The sequence below is a fragment of the Capra hircus genome, chromosome 1 (assembly GCF_001704415.2).
Source record: "Capra hircus breed San Clemente chromosome 1, ASM170441v1, whole genome shotgun sequence".
NCBI classification, from domain to species: domain Eukaryota; kingdom Metazoa; phylum Chordata; class Mammalia; order Artiodactyla; family Bovidae; genus Capra; species Capra hircus.
In genome coordinates, this window is record NC_030808.1 from 69,532,263 (window position 1) to 69,556,666 (window position 24,404).

The window sequence follows — 24,404 nt, forward strand, 5'->3', positions numbered from 1 at the left end:
TAGAGAAGGAAACAGCAGCCCACTCCAAAATTCTTGCCTGGGAAATCCCATGAACAGAGGAGCCAGGTGGGCTACAGTCCATGGGGTTGCAAAAGAGTCAGATACGACTTAGCAACTCAACAAAAACACAACAGTTTAAAAACAGCTCACATAAACAGTAGCGTAAACAAAAGAAAAATATAATTCATACTTGCTGTGTCTTCCCTGGTACCAGTTAGTATCATAAATCCAGAAGACATACTGGACAAAGGAACAAGAATTTAATTTCCCTTTTTGAAATATTTTAGTAGTCTAAATGACAAATATTCAAAACACATCACCAAATAACTGTCCTCTTCAAATATTCTATTTATCACATTTCTTAGAGAATAAACTTTCCTACAACTAATAAACTTAAGTTTCCTAGGGTTAAAATTTGCTTATTTCTTTGGAATTCCTTACCAAACCAATTATATACTTCTAATCTATTTACTGTTTCCCTAAAGGACTCAAAGGGACCAATATATACACAAAGCCACCCTTTACTTCTGTGACATCTGCTATTGCCACATACATCATTATTAAAATAAAAACACACACCCACACCCCCTAGCTTTTAATGAATATGGGAGAAGTAAAAAGAAGTAATCATTAAAAGCAGACATTAATAAAAGATATCAGACAAACTAACCTAGGACAGACATTTTTTTTTTTTTTTTTTTTAAGATTACCAAAAGTTAAAGCTGACTTACTAATCCACAGCAAGGTCTACATTTCCCTAAAGCAATGGTCCTCATCTCCAATGTTTTTTATAATGTACCTCATCGAATTAAAAAAGTTTAGTATATCCTAACATATGGTGGTGGTATTGTAGTTGCTAAGTCGTGCCTGAGTCTTGCAACCCCCCACCAGGCTCCTCTGTCCATGGGATTCTTCAGGCAAGAATATGGGAGTGGCTTGCCATTTCCTTCCATTTCCATCCCATTTCCAAGGGATGTTCCCAACCCAGGAATCAAACCTGGGTCTCCTGCATTGCAGGCAGATTCTTTTACCAACTGAGCTATGAAGGAAGCCCTACCCTAATATATGCGTAGTGCTTACAACTCTACTCCTATAACAGTGTGTTAACATATAATAAACCTAGGAAAACAAACATAAAAATTTAATTTTTACAAAACTAGTCTTATCCCTAACATCAGGCTGGAACAGTAAGTATTGAGGAAGTCAAAATACTTTGGAGGTAGAGAATATTTGGGGGAAGATAAGTATGCAAAAAAAAAAAGTGCCAGAATGAGGCATCTGAAACAGCAAGACACCACAACTCAGTAAGGAAGTAGTAAATGGAATGGGAAGTGGAAACACTGTAAATAAAGGGCAAACTTGACCTCTATGAAAATTTTCTTGAAAACAGTCCATATAGACAGAAAAAGGAATCGATCTTCCTTTTTCACATTTGGTTTCTTATTCCTCTAACCCCAAATTAACCTATGTATTTCAAGTTACTGGCTAGCCTAGAAACTGTTTCTGAGACAATTTCCCTGAAATACCAGAAAATATTAAGATATCAACACAGACTTCAATATCAAGGAACACTGCTCTGACAGTTTTAAAGTTAGCTTTGGAAATATCTACCAAAATGAAAACTGTTGACCACTGACACAACAATCTCATTGCTAGGAGTATATATAATCCTATGTATGTGCTTAGTCATAAAAATTGACCAAAGATTTATGTACAAGGATGTGACCTTTTAATGGAAAAGGATTGGAAACGGCCTAAGCATCCTCTAATGGAAAACTCGTTTAACTATGATTCATCCACACAGCGGAATACACATTAGCCATTAAAATGAATGAGGCAGCCATATGTGCTGGGTAAAAAGTTCTCCAAGATACATGGGGGGAAAAAATCAAGAAGATATACAGACAAATAAGTGAGCCATACTTGTATCACATATCTTAACCAGTGTTGGGGCAGAGAAAGCTGGACAGGAAATAAGGTTCTCAAACAAAGTTAATTTCACTAAGCCTATGGTAAAAGGGAAAAGGACAAAATTACCCTAAGAAAAATGATCAGGAAAAGTATGTTTTTTACTGTCCTTGAAGCTCTCACCAACCTTAAATTTCTCCCTTACACCTCCTATATGACGTCAGTCAAAGCTCCCATGTGCTTCACTTCACTGCACATTCAAAAACCCAAACCCTGCAAAAGACTCCATGCGTGCTCAAAAGTTAACACAGGCTACTTTCCCTCTATTTCAGTATTTTCAGGAAGATTCAGTCAAGTACAAAGAAATGAAACTGATGTTATCTATCCACACTAAAATGTGAATATTTAAGTGTCTCTTTCTGCTAAATCTTCAAAAGCCAACTGTTTTTTGACCCAAATGTCTATATAATTAATGGAATATTACACAGCAGAGAGAAAGAAAGAATGCTTAAGTCATGTCTCTTACAAGAAAGCCTGCTCTGGAAGAAACAAAGAAGTAACTAATCTACATTCCCAGGAGCCTCTGTCAAACAGGGGGAAAGAATGACTAGATGGAGTAATAAGCTCTAAGCCACCCTTAGCTCCTTGTAACGATCCATTATTTTGTTTGTGAAGGAAGTTTGGGTAGCTGACAAAGAATATAAAATCACAGAGCTATTAAGATCCAAGACAGGATGGACCATGATGTTCTAGAAATAACTCAGCTAACTAAAGGTAAAATGGCACTCCTTCTGGAGTTACCTAGAACACAGATTACTAAAAACCAGAACTTAGGAAGACAGAAGGAAGGAAGGGGCCTACCTCGGGCCAATTTCTCCCTCCAACAGATTATTTCAAACGCTGTATTCTTTTCCTCCTTCCAAGTTTAATCCTTCCATCTCCATCCCTCTGCCAGAGAAGCTAGAAGGTATACATAATAACAGGGATACTGAAGGGATCACAATTCAGCTTTCTACTCCATTCACACACCCACACACACCCTCACTATCCTTCAGTAATGAAAAATGTTTGGTTCAGTCATATAAAATTAATCCAAGTTACAGCCAATTAAGTAATCCGAAACATGTAAGCCTAACAGCAGTGCAGTACTTAAAAAGAGAATATAAATTATAAGCCATCACTTTCTCCAGTCTTCCAGAAGAGACAGTGGACCCTTCTTGTCACCTTATAATTTAATGCTTCTTTCTAATCAACTGTGTGCAAGCAAATAGAAACTAAGCTTTATAATAATAGATTTGTATAAGTTGAAATAGAGTATATAAGCTTTGAGTTAGGGCTTTTAACAAGGAGTCAAACACGTGGGCTTTAATATAAGCATTTGAGACAAGTATTTTCTCAGTCTGGGCTTGTTTTCAGAGGACAAAGTTAACAGAAGCATAATATATAAACAAGTTGGGCCTTATTACTCATTTTTAATCAATTATACAAGGCACTTAAAATGCTTACTGAGCTTTTTTATGGGAACTCTATGCAATGAATGAAGAAAATGTCTCTCCAAATTTATTAATAGGTTTGAGTCTATATTACAAAATTCAGAGATTAGTATAACCTGGAGAAGAAAGAAAATTAACATGTGCTGGGGATCTACTGTAAGTAAGACAATATGCTGGGCACACTGGTGTGTTACGTTATTTCACTTAATGTTTACAGTAACACTCAAGACAGTAACAGTATATGCCCATTTAACAGATGCAGAAACTGGAGTTCACCCACAGTTACATAGGTAGGAGGTAAACGGGGATTTGAAGACAAACTTACTGGTTCAATGCACATTTTACCATACCATACTACCTCCTGTCTTGAAAAGGCCCTGGACACTAAGCGCTCGCTGAACTCATTCTCTTCTCACCCACCCACCGAGGCCACCCTGTCACCGCTGCTTGGCTTGATAAAGCGATCCAACTCCCCATAGCTGGCTACTCCCATCTCATGGCTACCATGGGAGAATTCTATGTGACACAGAATCCCTTTTCTCCTTGATCAGGGGTGGACACTTTCCACAATTCCTGTTTTCCACTTCTGCCTCAGTGCATTTCTTCTTCATACTTTTTTTCATGGATTTATACACCCTCTTAATCCTTCCACTCTTTCTTCGAACCTTTACCAAGTTATTTTAGGAAAATCTCTCTTTCTCTCTTTCCTTTCTCATATTCACTCAGAAATTTTAAAAACAATCCTAAATATGACTGATAAATGTAGGAGCTATACCAAAGATACACCTATATCAAGAATAAAAGGGCTATATGTTTTAAATTGAAAACAGATTTGAAGATTTGTGCAATAATCTTCTCAAATTTTTGAAAGCATCTAATTTCTCCTTCAGAATACAGGTGAATATTCATTTGCCATTTTATCACCTTTAATTAAATCTGTACTCAACCATGAAAGAAATATTTCTCACTTAAAGATACTGCTTTTGTGTTTCTCTCACTGAGTTTGGCTGTAATATTATTTTCCATTAACATTTACTGAATAATATAAAACATTAAATGAGTCATTATAGTGGGCAAACCTAAATATCATTCTTTTCTAAAAAAACAAAAAAGTAATTTCCAACTCCAAATATTCTCCCAAATTAAAAATACCCTGCTTTTGTACCAAAACTCAATCACTTGTAGGCAAAACAGAAGTACTTAAAGGAATCTGAAACAGATTTTTTTTAAAAAGCTAGATTTCACAAATTACTTCTGATTCAAAGTATTTTTCAACAAACTCATCTGAAGGATGCTAATTAATTTGGATAGTAGTATTTCTAACCTATGTAGGATTCAGTAAGAAATTATGCCTTACAAACATCAGCATTACAAATACAAGTATCAATCAGCCTTAAGATCAAATTGGTACTACAAAGCAACAAAGAAACCCTTGATAAAAACGGATTTAATAATCTGCCAATTGTCACTCCTAAATTTTTTATTCCTTCTCATCCTTCAAAATGTTGACCTAAGCAAAAACTGCTTCATCTCTAATTTAAAAACAAGATCTACCTCTTATCTAGGGATATTTTACCTCCAGAAACCCCTTCAGATTACCTTTGTATAACTACCACCTTGCATCTACAAAGCTTATCTTGTAAACTATGCCCCCTGATTTTTAAATTGATACTATTCAAAACATCCTAATAGGAGAATCATTTATAATAATCACAGCTAAACAAAATGGCCTTTCTTATCAGTGCCAGTGAGAATAAAAGATGTCTACTAAAAGAATTTACAGAGTAAGATAAATCACCTTATACAACATGCAACTAAATAAAAACCTATGATCATTTTCTAACCACAGAAAATTAATTTATAAATATTTAAGCCAAAGTTAACAGGCATCTCCATATATCTGATGCTCTGCTAAAATAAAGCAGAATCTAAGCATATTCTCCATTTCAAATACTGTCGCCAGTCTTCTAATACAACATAACAATAAGAAATTAGTGCTATTCGGAAATACCAAACATCAAACTTATGTCAACTGTTGGTTGAGAAATAGCTACATTTAAAAGGGAGAGGGAAAGGGTAAAAACGAACCAAGCAAAACAGAATCCTACATTCTGCTTAATCTAGTTGTTCATTCATTTCACTTTATGCCAATACCCAAAAATCAAACATTAATATTAATTAATCTTGAGGAAACTATAAATTTTCTAGCCTTGTATACTAAAAGGAATATAAAAAATACTTCCTAAACTTCCCTGTACACAAGTTTACCTAGTCCAAACACTAAACACCTAAGTGATTTTTAACATGTACTATATGATAACAAAGACTCATTCCAGAACAGAGAAGTGTTAACTATCCAAATCAACACTTTTTAAACACTGGACAAATGTTCTCACTTATCAGTACAAACCTTATTTGTGAAGTACAATAAAAGTAAAAATGTATTCGTCACCCTCAATGCCAAAAACACCTACAATGTCTTACAACCATTTACTAAAAGCTAAATCAAGAGGCCTGATATAAATACAAGTATACTAATTTATCAAAACTTATCTTAAATCTCAGGAAAAGGTAACAAGGCTAATACATGTTGATGTTGACATAAAATACAATGGAAAACTGACAACTAATTTCCAACCCTTTAATAAATTCTCTTATAGAAGCATATTGATACATGTTTAAATAAAGTATTTAAATAGGATAAGAATCACAAAATGTAATCACAATGAAATACTTTTCATCTAAAAAAACAAGTATATAATGTCGGGAATAAGTTGTTCTGATGAGATCTGAACATTTAGAATAATAGACTTTTTAGAGTTAGAAGGAACCAGTTATACATCATGTAGCTTTATGTGTAGCTAAAAGATCATCTCACCCGAGGCCCTCATCCTTGCCTTAAGAATCTAAAAATATTAAATAAATCATGTCAATCTAATGGCAGTGACACAAAATGAGGAATTATTTCAAATCAATTTTAACTTTTAAGACCTTATTCCATCTTATGATATCAAAATTAGCAGTATTTAATCAAAGAACTATGATGACTATTCACAAAACTAAAACTGCCTCAAAACTCAAGTAAGAACAATTTCCCAAGTATTATCACAGGCCAAGAGTTAAAACGTCTTAGATGATAAAAATTATATTTTAATTTTAGAGCAACTAGATAAATAGAAAGTAAATCTGACAAATCTTAACCTAAGACAACTAGCTGACCCCTAAATGCTGTTCTCTCCTTCTTGCCCAAAAACAAAACATTAATGAGACACTTATGACCTAGATCCTAGATAAGACTCGTTTTCCAGCCTTCCTTGCAGCTGGCTGTGGTCATGTGACAGTTACAGTCAATGGGATATGAATAGAAACAATATACATAACTCTCCTAAAGGGAAAAGGAATGTTCTTCCCTTCTCTTTCTTTCTATTGGCAGGCATGATGGCACCTTCTTGGACCATAAGATGGCGCATATTAAGAACAGCAAAGCAAGACAAAGACCTAGGCCATGATGATTCTGGAGCTTCCAGACAATCCTGAATTTGTTTATATGGACTTTTCAAATAAACATAAATATATTTCTACCATTTTAAGCACCTGTTAGAGTTGACAAGTCTAAATTTTAACCAATATACTTAATATAAATGATTATTAAATTATCTACATGATTGCTTCCTTATATTGGCATAAACATACAAACAATATGAAAGAATGTACAGTAACTGGTATGTTCTTTCACATTTAAAAAATTGTATGCCAAACACCATTAACTTTGATTAACAGGTCTAATTTTCCAACATATGAAAATAGTTTTCCTGGAAATTCTGGAAAAGTTAATGTGGGTGTGTATGTGTGGATGACAGATGGGTGATAAATGTGAAATAGCCTGCTGAGAAAAAGGGTTAAAGAAGGAAACACCTTCCCACTTATATTTCATCTAAGATTACATAATAAGCTACACATATCTTCCTGTGTTAAACTTAAAACCCAAAACCGTATCTTTATTCATCAATCTTCTCTTAGTACTGTTTTCTCAAAAAAAATATTAAATCCCAAGTTTCTTCCAGATATAAACACAACATAAAGAAACTATTACACAAACTCAACATGAAAATCCAGCAGCCAAAAAAAAAAGTTCTATATTAGAAAAATTTACTTATTCATGATTATGAAAAGTTAAGTACTGAAATTACCTGAGACTAATGTAAAAATGAAGACTTCAAGGAAGGGAATGCTGTAGAGTTGAAAAAGAAATCATGGTTGAGTTTCTACCTTTCATAGACTTCAGAAACCCTCAGTACCACCTCAATTGCTTATGCCATCCAATTCCTACAAAAAAAAAAAAAAAACAAACAAACAAAAACAAAAGCATTACTTACAGAGAGAAAAAAATACTGCACAAATACAACATGGACAAGCGCACATGCCTAATGATGATTGCTCTTTGTAAATAGTAAACTGTGTCTGAATAGACAGTGGAACGACTTGTTTTTAAATCTGAAAGTGGGAAAATATAACAGTGATGAGGAGTAAGTGTGCAATAATCCTGGCCTTGTAAGTAATTTGCCTAGATCTGGGATGAACAACTTCAGAGACATGGGATACTGAAGAAAATTCAGAAAGTTACAGACCTAAACATTTACAAAAGAGAAAATAAATGATTAAAAAATCACTTCATAACACAGTATCTGCTTTGTGGAGGCTATGAAGTAAACAGAGATGCAAATACAATCTTAGGCCTTACAAACAACAAACAGAACTAGTCCTACACAGAGTGCACATGTGTTTACAACAGAAAAAAAATTAAGAGTTGTAAAATCATGAAATACCTACAGAAATACAATCAGCAAGGTCATCTGAGAAGAAAAGCTGACAGAAGATGAGAATCATCATAGGAAGATTACACGCCATACCCCTCAAAATAAAAATGAACATCATAAGCTACACACAGGAAGAAAACTTCCTATCAGTGAATGTTTCTCAGCACAGACTAAATACACTAAAGAGTGTATGGAGTTTCCTACCATAGAGGTCTTTAAAAACATCACATCCTATCTATACAGAATAGTTTGTATTTACTCCTCCACAAGAAGCTCTGAGACCAGACGGTGTATGATACATCCTATGATTTTAGGTCTGTTTTTACAGTGGTGCAAAGGCAAGAAGAACAGTCCTTCTCACCTAAAAAGTACCAGTAACAAGTCCATCTTTGTACTTCAGAAAAAGGGAAAGTGTTAGCTGCTCGGTTGTCTGACTGCGACCCCATGGACTCTAGCCTGCTAGGCTTCTTTGTCCATGGAATTCTCCAGGCAAGGATACTGGAGTGGGTTGCCATTTCCTCCTCCAGGGATCTTCTCAACCCAATGATCAAACCCAGGTCTCCTCAACTGTAGACAGATTCTTTACCGTCTGAGCCATCAGGGAAGCATACTTCAGAGAGTATAAAACTAATTCACTTTTTAAAATATTTCAACACTGTATCTATATTTTTTTTAAGTTTAAATTCTGACAGAGCTATTTACCTTTCAGTACCCTTTCATTTGAGAATTTTCTTGGATGTTCACTCATGCATGTCTATTTTAGCAGATAAACTTTTATTCAAAATAAAAAAATTTCAGTAGGATTGTATTAGATATAAATAATACCAAAATGACAACAGTAACAATAACCTAGGCAGGCAGGGATGGGGGAGTCACAATCTGAAATTACTCCAATATGTTATCTAAAATGCCCAGTTTTCAACAATAAATTATAAGATGAGGAAGGAAGAAAGGAAAGGAAAGGAGAGGAGGGAGGGAGTAAGGAAGGAAAGGAGGGAAGAAAAATGTGACCCACATTAATAAAAAATAGCAATTGCTACAAATGGTTTCTGAGTATCCCCAGATGTTGGTTTAAGCAAAGATTTCAAAATATCCATATAAACATGTTAAAAATTTTAACAGACCCCCATCTTTAATGTTTAATTATGAAAACAATCAACAAATAAAAAAATTTTCAGTAAGGGTATAGCATTTAGGTAAAAGAACCACATGGAAACTCTGAAGCCAAAAAGTACAATAACTAAAACAAAAACTTCACTACACAATTCAAGACGGCAGAAGAAAATCTATGACCTTGAGGATACATCAGTAGAAAATATTCAATCTGAAGGACAGTGAAGAAAAAAAGGTTGTAGAAAATTGAAGAGAGCCTCAGCAACCAACTTACCAACATTTCTGGAGTTCCAAAGGAGAGGAGAGTAAGGGCAGGAAATAAGGTTTTTTTAATAAAACATCAATCAAAAACTTCCCAAATTAGATTTTTCAGCAGAAATCACATCTATAGGTCTTAGAAGTTCAATGAATCTCATGGAGAATAATTACAAAGACACACACCTAGACACATCATAGTCAAAACTGTCAAGAACAAACACAAGGAGAAAAATCATGCAAGCATAAAGAGAAAAATTACTCAGCATAGCAGAGAACCATCAACACGATTAACAGCTTTCCTTTCTTTTCCCCCCCTTTAACAATAATACTGTATTATAAAAGCACTTTACAACCCCATCCCATCTTTGAGTACAAGTTACTGGAGATGTGGGCTAATGATTATCTGAAAGCATTTCTCTCGTCAGACCCATAATCCAAGTGCTCTCTGAATATTATAAGGTGATAGTAAGTGGGAAGTGGAGGAGGAAGAGGAAAGAGAGGGGAATAAGGTTCTCCCAGTTAAGGGCTTTGTTACAATGAGGGGATGAGGAAGTATGAAGATATTTTTGCTGTCTTTTCATCCTTATACTGTGTTAAGTAATGCCTGCAACATAAATTCAGCAGGCTTTTCCTGAGCTGTAACTCAGAAATTTACTAACACCTGACTTTCAATCAACAACAGAGGCCAGAAGACAGAGGAATCACATTCTGAAAGTGCTAAAAGAAAAAAACCTGTCAACCAAGAAGGCAACAAAACTACCCTTCGAAATAAAGGCATAATAAACGCTGTCTCAGATCAACAAAGACTGAATTTTTTGCAGACCTGCCATACAAGAAATACTAAAAGAAGTCCATCAGGTTGAAAGGAAATGACACCACACTTAAAATACACAGGAAGAAAAGAACACCAGAAATGGTAAATATGTGGGTTAAGCTAGAAGACTATAAATACATTTTTCTCATTTCTTCTCTTAACATCTTTAAAAGACATAAGTATATATAAAGCAATACTTTTAACACTGTATTGCCAGGTTTATAACATATATGGATATTATATACATATAGCAATAGTGACAAAATATAATTGACTTCTTTGGTGGCTCAGATGGTAAAACGTCTGCCTGCAATGCGGGACACCCAGGTTCAATCCCTGGGTTGGGAAGATACCCTGGAGAAGGAAATGGCAACCCACTCTAGTACTCCTGCCTGGAAAATTCCATGGATGGAGGAGGCTAGTAGCCTACAGTCCATGGGGTTGCAAAGAGTTGGACATGACTGAGCGACTTCACTTCACTTCACTTCAGCGGCAAAATAGAGGAAGGAGAAAATGGAGCTATACTGAGCAAAGTTTCTATATTTTACTGATATTGACTTAGTGTCACTATTAAATAAGTTTATTTAATGTTAAATTTAAGTTTATTTAATGTTAAATTTAATGTTAAATAAGTCTATTTAATGTTAAAATGTATAATATAAACATTATAGCAACCACAAAGAAAATATCTTAAATTATATTTAGAATAAACACCAACAGAGTAACTAATAGGACATACTAAAAGACACTTAACTCAAAAGGCAGTAAGGAAGCACTGAGAAAACCCATGAGATATACGTAAAGCAAATGGCAAATGTAAATCCAATGAAGTCCATAATTTAATGTGAATGTCTGAACAGCCCAACGGAAAGATAGAGACTGTCAGACTGGACAAAAAAGCACAAGATTCGACCATGTGCTGCCAGCAAGAGACATACTTTAAATTCAAGACTGAAAGAAAAAAGATGGGGAACAAGGATGGACACACCCCCCACACGACCCCTGACACACACACCCCACTTCCACCCCCATGGAAAGAGTAACCAGAAGACAGGTGGAGTGGTTACATTAGAATTAGACAAAACAGACTTTAAGACAAATACTAAAGATGAAGAAAGATATCGCTTTCTAATGATAGCCAATAAATTAAGAAAGTATTGTAACAATTATAAACCCTAAAATAATGAAACAATAACATTATTAAAAAGAAAACAAAATTCAACAAATTATCACTGGAGATTTCAATACTGCACTGTAAATAATTTTGCTAAAGATACATAAAACCTGAAAACAGAAAAACACACTCAATTGACTAGACCTAGCTGGCATATATACAAAACTCCAACAAACAACATAAAAAATATTGTTTCCAAGCACACACTCTCCAGGACAGATCAAATGCTAGACTATTAAACAAGCCTTAAAAATGTAACAGGACTTAAGTCATACAAAGTATGTTTTCCAACCTAACAAAATTTAAGTAGATATCAACTAAATTAGAATTAAGTAGTTATCAACTGGAAAATTTTCAAGTATTTGAAAATTAAACTTCACAGTTCTGAATAGCACATACCTCAAAGAAGAAATTAAAAGAGATGTTAGAGAATACTTTTAACTGAATGAATAAAACAAACGTAACAAAATTAATGGGATGCAGCTTTATAAAGCAGTACTGAGAAGGAATGATATACTTTTATATATTTGGAAAAAAGTGGAAATCTCAAATCAGTGACATGAGCCTCCATTTCAATAAACCAGAAAAAGAGCAAACTAAACCCTAAAGCAAGCTGAAAAAAATATTCAAAATTTAGAGCAGAAATACATGAAATACAAAACAGAAAAATAGAGAAAAACTTGGTTCTTTTAAAAAGACTCAAAAAATTTACAAACTTTTACAAAAACTGACCTACAGAAGAGAGAAAAAAAAAACCGGGATACACACATACACACACACACACACACACACACACACACACACACACACACACACTTATGGCTGATTCATGCTGTCATATGGCAGAAACCAACACAACATTGTAAAGCAATTATCCTCCAATTAAAAATAAATTTAAAAAAAAAAGAAAAAATACAAGCTACCAAAATTAGAAATGAAAGAAGGGATACTAACACTGACCTCACAAAAATTTAAAGTTTATAAGGGAAGGAATACTATAAACAAATAAACGCCAAGAAATTAAACAACTTTTATAAAACTTCTTAAAAGACACATATTACTGACACATTAACTAAAGAGGAAACAGAAAAATCTGAACAGAATTAGTATTTTAAAATCCTCCCCAAAAGAAATGGCTTTGCTGATGAATTCCATCAAATATTTACAGAGGAAATATCGATCCTTCATAAACTCCTTCATGAAACAAAGGAAGAGGGTACATCTTCCAACTCAATCGGTAAGGCTAGAGTTTGATATAAAGACATCAGATGAAAACTACACTCCAATGTCTCTCATCAACAGATACAATATTCTTACAAGGTATTAGCAGACTGATCTAGCAACAGATTAAAAAAAAAAAAGGCCTATACACCAAGACCAAGTAACATTTATCCCATGAAAGCAAAGCTAGTTTAACATCTGAAAATCAATTAATATAATACACCATATTAAAAGAATAAAGAACAAAAGCTACATGGCTGTCTCAATAAACATAAAAGAAAGCTCTTGACAAATCATGACCAAAAAAATCTAAACAAACTAAGACTAGAAGAGAACTTCCTCAAACTGATAAAAGGTATCTAAAAAAACCTAACATCATGTTTAATGGTTAAACACTGAATGCTATCCTCCTAAAAACCAGAATGTACATTTTTACCACTTCTATTCAACACTGTACTAAAGATTCTAACTAGTAAAACCAAGTAGGCAAAATCAACCAACCAATTAAGCAAAGATATCTAAATTAGAAAACAAGAAATAAACCTCTAGTGATGTGATTTCATATGTAGAAATTTTCTAAAAAATCCACAAAAAAGTTACAAGGACTAATAATAATAAGCAGTTCAGCAAGGCCACAAGAGATTAGATCAATAAAGAAAAATCAATTATATTTCTATAGTGAAATGACAACTTTCTATCGTATCTATCAAAAATTTGAATTAATCATATTTTCTTTCCTATCCCTCAGTAGTTTAAACTTTTTTTTTCAAGTTAGATTTATCATAGGCATCTAATCTTTTTAGTTGTTATGGTGAACATATACCTCTTCTTCAATAGCCCTAATCCTATTCTTTCTAATAAAAAATCATTTATGTAAAATTGAGTTTATAAGCAGTTCCTTTACAGAATTCTCAGAACTATCAGCACAAAATACAAGCAGGCAGATGAACTGAACAGAAATGATTTCAGAAACAGACTCTGCCTTCCCCAAAAACATGGAAATTCAGGATATGATAAATGTGGCATTTCAAATATGTAGAAAAGAAACACATCATTCAATAACTGAAATGAGGACAAATGGTTAGCCATCTGGAAAACGGTAAAGCTGATCTCTCCATTTACTGCTTATACCAAAAATATTCAATATAAATCAAAAAGATTTTAAACAATTTAACCCATAAAAATAGACAACCCATACAATTTTTCAAGTTCACTGAATCTAAAACTACCAATCCTAAGAAACACAACTATTTTATGTTAATAAAAAAAAAACAATGCCAAACTATGACAAGACAGAAATTCATGTCTTTCAGAGATGTTACAATATGGAAGGAAAAACGAGTCCTACAATCAGTGGTAAAGACCTTCTAAACCTTACACAGGAAACCGCCTCCCCCACCCATGACCATGAATAAAAAGATCACTAACTCAATCACACAAAATTAAAATGTCTACAAGGCAAAAGCAAAATCAAAAGATAAGCAAAAATTGAGTAAAAACAATCTTCTTAACACATGACCAAAAAGATCACTGAAAATATACATATGGCCAGTAACAACAGGGAAAAAATGCTGAAACTCGTAACGAAATTTTGAAAATCAATACTAACAAAAACCTGACAAATTTTAAAAAGTTGGACACTAGCTAGTATCATCAAAGAGATAGATTCCCATTTTCCCAGACTACTGATGTAGGGACAACCATTTTGGTTAGGCAATTCAACCACAAATTATTAAATGTACACACTTTTGACCCAACAATTTTTTCCTTAGGAATTTATACTGCAAATGTATTTTTAAATATGTGCAAAAATGTATCCAAGAATATTCATTATATTCCCATTTAATACTATAAAAAAATAAACCTAAATATTCATAAATAAGAGGCTAGTAAAATAATTATGGTACACTGACATACTGGAATACTACATAGAATGAAATGAGAAGGGATTATATGCAAAGGTACAGAAATTAACAACAAAAAAGGCATTTGGCTAAACAGTGTGTATGCTGTGATTTCATTTTTATAATGATTATGTAAATATATGTATACATATACATATGTATGGAAAATACATGGAACGATACATACACAAATGTTAACAGTGAATGGGAATGAGGAGAGCCTTTTTAAATTTTTTTATAACAATCTCTACACCTTAAGTGCCTATTCCTCTTATAATAAACCTAATTAAGAAGTAAAAGACGCTTACTCCTTTGAAGGAAAGTTATGACCAACCTAGACAGCATATTCAAAAGCAGAGACATTACTTTGCCAACAAAGGTCTGTTTAGTCAGGGCTATGGTTTTTCCAATGGTCATGTACGGATATGAGAGTAGGACTGTGAAGAAGGCTGAACGCTGAAGTATTGATGCTTTTGAACTGTGGTGTTGGAGAAGACTCTTGAGAGTCCCTTGGACTGCAAGGAGATCCAACCAGTCCATTCTAAAGGAGATCAGCCCTGGGTGTTCTCTGATGCTGGGAGGGATAGGGGGCAGGAGGAGAAGGGGACAACAGAGGATTAGATGGCTGGATGGCATCACCGACTCGATGGACATGAGTTTGCGTGAACTCAGGGAGTTGGTGATGCATAGGGAGACCTGGCGTGCTGCGATTCATGGGGTCGCAAAGAGTCAGACACGACTGAGCGACTGAACTGAACTGAACTGAAGACCAGAGGAATGTTCACTGTGATCATCCAGGCATATAGCGTGGATACACACAGATTAAGAACAGGCTCCTTGCTGAAATAAAAATATCCAAGACCAGGTAGCTTAAACATGCATTTACTTCTCACAGTTCCACAAGCTGGAAATCCAAGATCAAGAACTGGATTTGAGCTAGTGTCTGGTGAAGATGAGAATCTTAGAACTGTTATGATCATTAATAATGACATGAGAACATGTGCCACATGTAATTACCCTGAAAACTTCATGTTTAATTTTCTTTCACTTTGAAAGATAAAAGCACAGGTCTAATACATGTACCAACATAGCCCAACAAGACAGGAGAGGATTTGGGGTCTTCCTAAAATAAGGGACCTTGGGCCTAAAAGAGAGAAATGCAAATAATCTTGTTAAGTGAGAAAAGATAATGGTTTTCATCAAAGAGAACTAAAGACATCAATTATTTCCTGTGTATAGATGTTCACATCATGGTATCTCTATGTAATATTCATGCTGTGCTGTGTGCTTAGTAGCTCAGCCGTGTCTGACTCTTTGTGACCCCATGGACTGTAGACTGCCAGGCTCTCTGTCCACAGGGCAGGAATACTGGAGTGGGTTGCCATGCCCTCCTCCAGGAAATCTTCCTGACCCAGGAATCGAACCCAGGTCTCCCACATTGCAGGCCGATTCTTTACCAGCTGAGCCACCTGGGAAGCCCAAGAATACTGGAGTAGGTAGCCTATCCCTTCTCCAAGGGATCTTCCCCACCCAGGAATCGAACCAGGGTCTCCTGCATTGCAGGAATATTTAAGTATAAAAGAAAAGGGATTATCCAGGAAGAGCAGAGTACTATCCAACAGCTGTGACAGGTATGTTCATGTTCAAGTATATAGGCATCAATCACAGGTAAGAGTGAAGAAACAGTGCTAGATTACCTCTACAAAGTAGGTCAGGAAAATGCCCATCCCGCCAGATCACGTGGTTGAATTTCCAAGCTGTTGGTTCCTCCCTCTGGCCTATAAAAGTACAAAAATACAGGTTATTCCCCTCAAAAAAATCATGATTAGATACATTCTTAAAGCCAGATAAAACAGTTATAACAGTTATATGAAAATGTGCTAAATCAGACAAAATTCTTTCCATGGATTAAATAATGTTAGTTCACTTAGAACAGTGCAACTGTAATGACCCATCAGTGCTAAATGATTGCATGAAGAAATGACCCAGGCACTAATCGGACTTTTTCAAATTTAGCTTTTAGCTAAGGATTAGGATTTCTTTAAAATCAGGGCAATAGACTAGAATTACCATCAACAACTTAAAATAGGAGGACACAAAATGTACTTCACTAAAATCATATGTTGATGTTCTCAACTACTCAAACAGTTCTATTCCTGATGAAATCTCACAGTAACATTTCCGTCATCTCAAAAGTCTAATTATATTAAAAACATTTGTTTTTGAAACTACAAAAATGTTAAGTATTTAAAATTTTCAAGACAAAGGTGTTTAATAACGTTAAAATCGTCCACAGATTTTTTTTAATGTCATACTATAATCAATCCTTTGGCAACTTACATAGAAAATTAACCCTCTATGTTGGTACTGCATTGATATTGGACATATATAATTTTCTTCCTGCAATTGGGATATGCTTTCCCGGTATATGAAATGGAGGTAATGAGGACTGAAACCTGAAATTTTATTAGATACAAATAATAGGCCAAATATAACCTTTATTCAGAAATAATTAAGCATTTTATATAATAACCCAAACATACTTTTAGGGCTTAATAAATATCTTGCAAATCAATAAAATTATAATTATAAAAGCTGAACAATTAAACTATAAATCTTCAGAAAACAACCAAATATATTAATCCAAAGTTATGTTTAACACAATTTCATCAAGGGATTACCACAGCCTTTCTGATCATTCTGCATTTTCCAGTCCTTGGCCAGTCAGTAGCTTTGATGCTAAACTAGTCATCATAAACAACAAAAAACCTATTTAAAATAATTTATTTCTACTAACCTCTTAATTGCCTGCCTCAAAGTTTTGTTCCCAAGCATTTAAAAGAGCATATATGCCACTCCTCTCAATTACCTACGAAAGTGAAAGCGAAGTCGCTCTGTCGAGTCCGACTCTTCAGGACCCCATGGACTGTAGCCTACCAGGCTCCTCCCTCCATGGGATTCTCCAGGCAATCACCTATAACTATTTTTAAATATGTATTTTCTATAGCTTTAGCACCAAAAGGATAAAAGCCATAGAACTATATTATTGTAGTAGACAGTACCAAAAATATGCAAAGTGAAACAAAACTGTATCTGCACTACATTCCTATGCATCACTGTACACTCTTTACTAAATTCAACTTTCAGAACTTCTAACAGTTCACAGGCATAAAGTTGAACAGAAAAGCCATGGCAAACTCTATCTATATACAGTAAATTAAAAATCTTCAAATTATAAACTTTGGTATTACATTACAAGCCTTTTAAAGTTGATAGGATATATCAAGTCAACAACCAAGTGTTATTAGTTTGAAATGCTAATATTCTGTTGAAAACATTTTCACAAAAAACCTACTTACTTTCCTGCATCACTTTTTATTGAAAGCCCTAAATTAAAGCTGTCACACATCAAAACTATAACTAGATACGTTAAAAGAGAAAGAAACAAAAATAGTGAAGCAAGAAGGAAAGGGAAACATGTTTCACTCCCAAATACACACATCCCCCAGATGCACTGAATAATATAACCTCAAAGTCTAAATCTACACACAGAAACTTTGTAATGTCTTTCCTATCACAACCTTTCCTACCATGGAAATGCACAATTTCCCCTAACTCACAGACCACAGAGTCTCTGTCTCTAGAAACCTGAATTATTTAGCATCATCTACCAATTTCACTTCTCCTTCTAAGTGTTTCTATCCCTCTTTCTCCTCTGCCATTCCTCTCTACAAAGAATTGGGAAAAGCATCTACCAGGCTGGAAACCCCTGTAAATACAAAAAGAAAGGTATAAAGTTACTTGGACAACCACCTAATGATCAGGTAAAGTGAAAGTCACTCAGTCCTGTCCAACTCTTTGCAATCCCGAGGACTATACCGTCCATGGAATTTCCAGGCCAGAATACTGGAATGGGTAGCCGTTCCCTTCTCCAGGGGATTTTCCCAAATCAGGGATCAAACACGGGTCTCCTACATTGCAGGTGGATTCTTTACCAGCTGAGCCACAAGGGAAGCCCAGTGATCTGGTAAGATCTTCCTCTTTCCCTGCCCCACTTCCCCTACTTAAAGAGTGAGTGAATATTCCTGCTTAGCACCTCTTCTGATTTAAGACTCTGCTGGCTAATTATTCTGTGATTATAATCACTTGCACAGGTATAATCATATTAAGACAAAACACATATTAAGAAATAAATGAAATTTCTTGCAAGGACCATTAGCTACTACCCTTCCACAGTATTTCAATGTATTTACCAGCAGGTCATTAATTGGGACATTTCTGTCATTAACTGAATCAACATTTTGGATCACCTGATATGTATATGCAATACTACCTAAGATTTCTAAGACACGCATTAAAATACTGTGGTCTCTTCCCAAAGGAGTTCCTAATCTAGCTTGGAGAGTAAATAAACATACAACAGATAATGTTAGTGATGATAATGCAAACTGTTAAGTGCTATAACTGAAGTCTAAGCAATTTATCACAGGAAAATCAAAGCAGGGATCAATTAATTCTCCCTTCGTTACTTTTCCAAAAGAGAAGAAGTGATCTTTTAATGTTGGTTCCACATTTAAGAATACAATGAATAGTATATGCTTTGGACTTTGGTCAATAATGTTGCTACATCTCTGCAGATATTAACTCAATAAAAAAAAAAAAACCCTATGATGTGGGTGCTAGTATTATTTCCATTTTAAAGAAGAAAAAACTGACCAAAGGTTACAAGTAACTCACCAAAGTTTACAAAATTAGTAAGTGGCAGAACCAAAGCCTTCACAATGGTCTGTGGCTCAGGTGTAAAGAATTTCCCTGCAACGCAGAACACTCCAGTTTCATCCCTGGATCCAGAAGATCCCCTGGAGAAGGAAACAGTATTCTTGCCTTGGAAATCCCATGGACAGGGAAGCCTGGTGGGCTACAGTCCATAGGTCACAAACAGTTGTACACAACTGAGCAACTAAACCACCACCACAATTAGGCCCTCCAAAATCTACTGTGCTATCCCCTCCCATTTCTCATCACTACTACCACCACCAAACCGTGATGGCTTTGAAGAATCTGAGAGGAAAAATGCTTCAAGTCCTTTAGCATTTTTAATTAAATCACATTTGAAAGTATTCAGTCAAATTCTACTTTTACATTAGCTCTTATTTTTATGATTTAATGATACTTTGTGGACAGTGTTAAAAAAAAAAAGTAAAGGAAAAAAACTTTGTTTCAGGCAAGAGATTTCTATGAATACGCTTAGAATTTCGACTCAATAACAAAGTAGACATAGTGTTCTTTTAATTTACACTACCTGCTTTGAAAAATTCATTTATTAGAACTCAGAGTGTACTTTTCATGACCAAATCTATCCTGAGGAGGAAAGGAAACCCCCCAAATTCAAACCTACTATCCCAAACACTACCCTAACCAAGTCTTTCTAGAATGATTTTCTATTTCTACTTTCACCAAGAATTAAGCCAAAATCTTAAAAATTTCACAATCAATGTAGTCAATCCACATGGTTAAGAAAGAAAATCCTACACACAAAATTACCTGGGAAGGGACTACTGTTTGTCTCCATTCTACAAATGATGAAACTGAATCAATTTATATTCCCACCAACAGTGCAAGAGGGTTCCCTTTTCTCCATATCCTCTCCAGCATGTACTGTTTGTGTATTTTTGATGACGGTCATTCTGACTGGTGTGAAGTGGTACCTCACTGTAGTTTTGATTTGCATTTCTCTAATAATTAGTGATGTTGAGCATCTTTTCATGTGTTTACTGGCCATCTGTAAGTCTTCTTTGGAGAAGTGTGTGTTTAGGTTTTCTGCCCATGTTTTGATTGGGCTCTTTGTTTCTCCAATATTGAGCTGTATGAGCTGCTTATATACTTTGGAAATAAATCTTTTGTCAGTTGTTTCACTGGCGGAAATGTAAACTGATATAGTCACTATGGATAACAGTATGGCGATTACTTTATAACTCCAGAAAAAAACTACCATATAACTCAGTTACCCCACTACTGGGCATACACCCTGAGAAGACCACAGCTGAAAAAGACACACGTAGCCCAATGTTCATAACCACCCTATTTACAATAGCTAGGATATGGAAGCCACCTAGACGCCCATCAACAGATGCATGGATAAAGAAGATGTGGTACAAATATACAATGGAATATTACTCAGTCATAAAAAAGAGAGAATCTGAGTCAATTCTAGTGAGGTGAGGGAGTGAAGTCGCTCAGTCGTGTCCGACTCTTTGAGACCCCATGGGCTGCAGCCCACCAGGCTCCTCCGTCCATGGGGTTTTCCAGGCAAGAGTACTGGAGTGGGTTGCCATTGCCTTCTCCACTAGTGAGGTGGATGAACCTAAAAACTCTTATACAAAGTGAAGTAAGTTGGAAACAGAAAAACAAATACCATATATTAACAAATAAATATGTAATCTAGAAAACAGTATTAATGAATCTATTTGCAGGGAAGGAATGGAAACACAGATTTGGAGAACAGACTTGTGGACACAGCGGGGGAAGAAAAGAGAGGGACAAATGGAGAAAGCAGAATTAACATATACACACTACCACGTGAAAAACGGATAGCTGGCAAGGAGTTGCTATATAATACAGGAAGCCCAGCTTGGCACTCTGTGATGACTCTGAGGGATGGAATGGGGAGAGGGGAAGAGAGCAGGCTCAAAAGGGAGCTAAGATGTGTATAAGTATGGCTGACTGGCAATGTACAGCAGAAACCAACACAACATTGAAAAGAAATTGTCCTCCAATTGAAAATATAAATTTAAAAAAAAAAAAAGATCATGTAACTGAGGTTGTGTGCCCATGGTTACACAGCACTTAACCATCATGGCAAAGAATTCAACCAGACTTCCTGCACCCAAATAAATGTTTACTTTAACATAGCACAATAGGAGAGGTCATTTCCAATTAAAATATATTTAATGTTACTATTAACAATATTCTGGGAGTCAAAAAAAAACATCTTTGAAGGATAAGATCACTGCAAATAAAATTTGAAATTAAAATGCTATCTACAGTAATGATCATCGTTGTTGCTGTTCTGTCGTTAAGTCATGTCCAATTCTTTGCAACCCCATGGACTGCATCACGCCAGGATTCCGTCTTTTGCTATCTCCAGAGTTTGCACAAACTCCTGTTCATTGCATCGATGATGACGTCAAATCATCATCAGGATATTTTCCAATGAGTCAGCTTTTTGCATCAGGTGGCCAATGCACTCGAGCTTCAGCATCATTCCTTCCAATGAATATTCAAGGTTGATTTCCTTAAGGATTGAGTGGTTTGATCTCCTTATTATCCAAGGGACTCATCACGAGTCTTCTCCAGCATCCCAATTCAAAAGCATCAATTCTTTAGCACTCAACCATTTTTTATGGTCCAACTCTCACATCCATACACAACTACTGGAAAAACCATAGCTTTGACTATACAGATCTTTGTTGGCAAAGAGATGGCTCTGCTTTTAATTCACTGTCTACATTTGTCACAGCTTTCCTTTCAAGGAGCAAGTATCTTCTAATTTCATGGCTGCAGTCACCGTTAGCAGTGATTTTGCAGCCCAAGAAAATAAAATCTGTCACTATTTCCACTTTTTCCCCCTTCTATTTGCTATGAAGTGATGGGACCGGATGCTATAATCTTCATTTTTTGAATGCTGAGTTTTAATCCAGCTTTTTCACTCTCCTTTCACACTCTTCAAGAAGTGCTTTAGCTCCTCTTCACTTTCTGTGGTTGTTGATTCTCCTGGCAATCTTGATTCTAGTTTGAGATTCAGCCAGCCCAGCATTTTGCATGATGTACTCTGCATATAAGTTAAATAAGGAGGGTGACAATATACAGCCATGATGAACTCCTTTCTCAACTATGAACTAGTCCATTTTTCCATGTCCAGTTCTAACCATTGCTTCTTGTCCTGCATACAGGTTTCCCAGGAGACAGGTAAGGTGGTCTTATATTTCAGTCTCTTTAAGAATTTTCCAGGTTTGTTGTGATCCACAAAACCAAAGGCTTTAGCATAGTCAATGAAGCAAAGTAGATGTTTTTCTCAAATTCCCTTGCCTTTTCTATGACGCAACAGATGTTGCCAATGATCTCTGGTTCCTCTGCCTTTTCTAAATCTAGCTTGTACATTTGGAAGTTCTCAGTTCACATAATGTTGAAATCTAGCTTGAAGGATTTTCAGCATTACTAGCTAAATAACACTGCTAGCATGTTAAAGGAACTCAATTGTACACTAGTTTGAACATTCTTTAGCACTGTCCTTCTTTGGGATTGGAATGAAAACTGACCTTTGCCTGAATCCACTGCCAAGTTTTCAAACTGGATGACATACTGAGTACAGCACATTAACAGCATTATCTTTTAGGATTTAAAAATAGTTTAGCTGGAATTCCATCACCTCCACTAGCTTTGTTTGCAGTAATCCTTCCTAAGGCCCACTTGACTTCACACTCCAGGATGTTTGGGTCTAGGTCAGTGACCACACCATCGTGGTTTTCCGGGTCACTAAGACCTTTTTTGTATAGTTCCTTTGTGTATTCTTGCCACCTCTTCTTAATCTCTTCTGCTTCAATAATGGTTACCATGTAAAGAAACAAAAAATTAAGTTCACCTGATTTTTATAAAAATTATTCTACTCTAATAATTTAGGATAACAAAGAAGAGATTACAGAAATACCCACTTGAAAATAAGTTCAGCTATTTGAAGTGTCAATTCTTTATTAATAAAAATGTTAAAATACTATTAAAAAACAAAAACAACAAATGGGAACTAGAATTATTACTTCAAATATGAAATATAATTAAATATTTTCATTTAGAAACATAAATGGTCCATTAAAAGCAAGTTCACCTGCTGATAATTTTATCTTATTCAATACCAGAATCAGTCATTTTTATCTCCTCTGTCTAGAACATATGTCCAGAATTCCATAAGACACTAAACACAATGTAGAGGTGTGCTCACACATAAAAGAAATGGTTTCTAATCTGATTAGAAATCTAAGCTTTGCCATTAAAGTCAATCTGAGAATACCTCAACAAGTGGCTGCAATGGAGCCCTATTATTTCTCTACAACTACAGTAACAACACAATTCACAAAATATGTTCAGCTCAGTTCCGTTCAGTCACTCAGTCGTGTCTGACTCTTAGGGACCCCATGAACTGCAGAACGCCAGGCCTCCCTGTCCATCACCAACTCCCAGAGTTTACCCAAACTTATGTCCATTGAGTCGGTGATGCCATCCAACCATCTCATCCTCTGCTGTCCCCTTCTCCTCCTGCCTTCAATCTTTCCCAGCATCAGGGTCTTTTCCAATGAGTCAGCTCTCTGCATCAGGTGCCAAAGTACTGGAGTTTCAGCCTCAACATCAGTCCTTCCAATGAACACCCAGGACTGATCTCCTTTAGGATAGACTGGTTGGATCTCCTTGCAGTCCAAGGGACTCTCAAGAGTCTTCTCCAACACCACAGTTCAAAAGCATCAATTCTTCGGCACTCAGCTTTCTTCACAGTCCAATTCTCACATCCATACATGACCACTGGAAAAACCATAGCCTTGACTAGACAGACCTTTGTTGGCAAAGTAATGTCTCTGCTTTTGAATATGCTGTCTAGGTTGGTCATAACTTTTCTTCCAAGGAGTAAGCATCTTTTAATTTCATGGCTGCAAT

At 35.4% G+C, this 24,404-nt stretch overlaps 1 protein-coding gene across 6 annotated transcripts in view; it reads right to left on the reverse strand.

Moving 5' to 3' along the window:
- The window catches only part of ZNF148 (zinc finger protein 148), a 143,843-nt gene that overhangs the window by 89,296 nt on the left and 30,143 nt on the right, over positions 1 to 24,404 (reverse strand). For 5 of the 6 annotated variants that reach the window (XM_018045895.1, XM_005675046.3, XM_013963386.2 and 2 more), the window contains exons 2-3: positions 16,400 to 16,480; positions 7,592 to 7,727 (exon numbers count right to left, since the gene is read on the reverse strand). The gene's annotated coding sequence lies outside the window, so the exon portion shown is untranslated. Of the gene's footprint in view, positions 1 to 7,591; positions 7,728 to 16,399; positions 16,481 to 19,439; positions 19,562 to 24,404 lie in introns of all 6 variants that reach the window. The other variant, XM_018045902.1, reaches the window with a different exon arrangement.